The following is a 2,905-nucleotide window of genomic DNA, read 5'->3' as shown; positions in this document are numbered from 1 at the left end:
GACCAAAGTGAAAGTGTAAGTTCATGATATAAAAAATGTATTGGAAAAATATATGTGATGAGATATGTGAGAAGATGAGTTGTTTTATCGAAATGTATAAAATGTGAAATGAGAGTGTTCTAGTTTTTATTTTAATATATTAATCATGAGAATTTTAAACATTGAATACATATTTTAAAGTTATTATAATTTTTTTATCCGTGTGTTAGAATAGAGTTAGCTCCAAGGATAATCTGCCGAGATAAAAGATATATAACAATTATACGATAAACAAAAACATTTTAAATAATACGCGCCAGATACCCTATGATGTGCACATTTTGTATGTATTTCATAAGATATAAAACAACATCCAATGAGAGTGTGAACAAATTAAGATAGTGACCTCAGAACCTAATGAATAAATCATACTTCTTCTAAGTGCAAAAAATTGAAATTAGATAGATACGCGCCAGATAGGGGTCGAACCTATGACTTTCTGCTTAGGAAACAGACACTCTATCCACTGAGCTACAGGCGCATTTGAAAATATTTTTATTTGATTTAATTTATTAAAAGTTGCATACAAATTATAGTTTTTTTTTTTTATCTTGATGAAGATACCACGATCTCCACATTTACTGTTCTTCACTTCAACTTAAGACAATTTTAATGAGAAAATATTTTTTATTTAAATTATCTCAGTAAATTCCTTGATGTGTTTGAGTTATATTATAAGCAATCCAATATTTTGATATGAATTTATGTTCCATACAAAGATAATAGTTGTAGATACTAAAATGGTATATATGCAATTGAGAAATTGAGCCATTCATGAGAACTTGGTCACTTGGGGTATTTGGGTAATTAGTTCACACTTAAATTATATTATAATTATATATATATATATATATATATATATATAAAACTAGAATCAATCAAGTTGAACTCTTAATCTCTAAATGGGTTACTATAATGATGTAAGTCACTACTCTCCCCAAGCACGTTTAGAAAGAGAGAATAAGTTTTGGAGATTTTAGGGCAAGATCGACACGAATGACATGATTGGCATGATCAGCACGATCAACACGAACTGAAAAACAACACGATTGGCACGGTATCAAGGTCAAGGTTTCTCTTGTTATGGTCGCGATTGCTAGTCGCTCAATGTCGTTTATCAATTCAAGAACGTGTGCACAATCGGCACGATCGGCACAATCGGCACAATCGACACGATCAACACGATCGACATAATCGGCACGAACGACACAATATCTACTCTAATAACTAAGTCGTTTATTCATCTGCAAAGCTTAGTTGGAAGGTTAGGGTGTCTACTTTACCCTATTCTATAATAGTTAGGGTTTCTAGTATACCTTATTCTGTTATTACTCTGTTTTGTTGTTGTGTTCTTCTATTCATCAAAATGGGAAGAAAAAAAGCAATATGAACAAGGAAGTTAGAGAATTTGTGATGGAAGGCTTAAGGGAGGTAGATGAAAAAGAAATCGATTGGATTACTGAAGAAATTATCCATGAAAAACAGGAATGCAACAAAGGTAAAGAACCAATTACTGATATAAATTCTGAAGAAATGCAGCAGGAAAACAGGGAGAAAATAAAGGAATATGGAATGTTGGGTATAATGAAAGAGAAAACCTCTTTGGACTTAAAAATTAAATCAAAAAGTTACTGATGCATGCAAAGAAATGAGAGATTGTGCTCAACAAAAAGAAAATACAACAAACAACCGTCCAATTGAATATATATTATCTTCAAGATTGAAACCTACTAAAGAAGGAAAAATACGAAATGATAGTAAACTGATCAGTAGAAACAATTAGGGAGCTAATGAAGTCCCCAAAATCAAAGACCTATACTATCAGGAGCAATTCCAACTAGAAGGTAAATGAAGTATGGAAAAAGAATGCAGAAAAAAGCAAAAGATCATTCATACCAAGGTCAAATCTACTTGGGTGAGTTTAAAACAAAAGTTGAGATTCTCAACTCTCCTTTTGAATTTAAATTGTCCACTGAAGTGGAGGAGAAATGCGTCAAAGAATGGGAAAATGTAGTTGTTGGGAACTACATAGGAAAACACCGTGTATCTTTTCCAAACACTAAAGAATCATTAATGAAACAATGAGAGCATAAGGGACTAGAGAAGGTTTCTACAAACATCCATGATATCTATTTTCTACAATTCAAAAAAGGAACGAACTTGGATGATATTCTAAAAATTGGGCATACTTATATTGGATCTAATTGTATGAAGTTGGAGAGATGGTCTGAAGAATTGAACCTTCTAAGCAAACCAAAAGAAACAACTCAAATATGGTTCAAACTTAGAAACATCCCAGCACACATGTATAATGTAGAAGTTCTAAGTCACTTTGCTAGTCTATTGGGGAAACCATTATATATGGACCCAATTACAAAGGAGAGCACCTTATTTTTGTTAGAATAATCATTGAAGTGCATCCTCAAATTACACTGCCAAAGAACATGATAGTTGTTGATAGGAATGGAAAGTCTACAGTCATGGAAATCTCATATGAATGGAGGCCAAACAGGTGTGTGCTTTCTGCAATACTTTCCAACATGTTAGTACTAAATGTGCAAAATCAATTGAGGAAGAACGGAAAATCATGAAAGAACAGGAAGCAAAAAAACAGGAAAATGAAACGGAAGAATCAAGAATGGAAGAGCATATTGTGAAAGTTAAGGATAGTGATAAAAAAGACAAAAATGAGGAAAATGAAGAGGAAGAAAGCAAGAAGGATTCTGAGAAAAAGGAAAGCAGCGAAAGAAAGAAAAGTAAAGGGAATTAAGGTGAAGAGGAAAAGAAAATTTTCTGTAATGCAAAGAATTAGGATGAAAATGAAAGATGAACATCAAGTTGTTGAGAAAACTCAAGAGAAAAACAC

The 2,905-nt window shown here is 32.3% G+C and overlaps 1 non-coding gene across 1 annotated transcript; it reads right to left on the bottom strand.

Annotated features, from left to right (window-relative positions):
- Positions 1-447: 447 nt before the first annotated feature.
- On the bottom strand, positions 448-520 carry TRNAR-CCU. The gene has a single exon. It is a non-coding gene; the product is annotated as a tRNA-Arg (tRNA).
- Between the last annotated feature and the right edge of the window lie 2,385 nt (positions 521-2,905).

The sequence above is a fragment of the Impatiens glandulifera genome, chromosome 2 (assembly GCF_907164915.1).
Source record: "Impatiens glandulifera chromosome 2, dImpGla2.1, whole genome shotgun sequence".
Taxonomy (NCBI): domain Eukaryota; kingdom Viridiplantae; phylum Streptophyta; class Magnoliopsida; order Ericales; family Balsaminaceae; genus Impatiens; species Impatiens glandulifera.
Note: the sequence above shows the minus strand (reverse complement) of the source record. Positions and strands in the feature narration are given on the sequence as shown.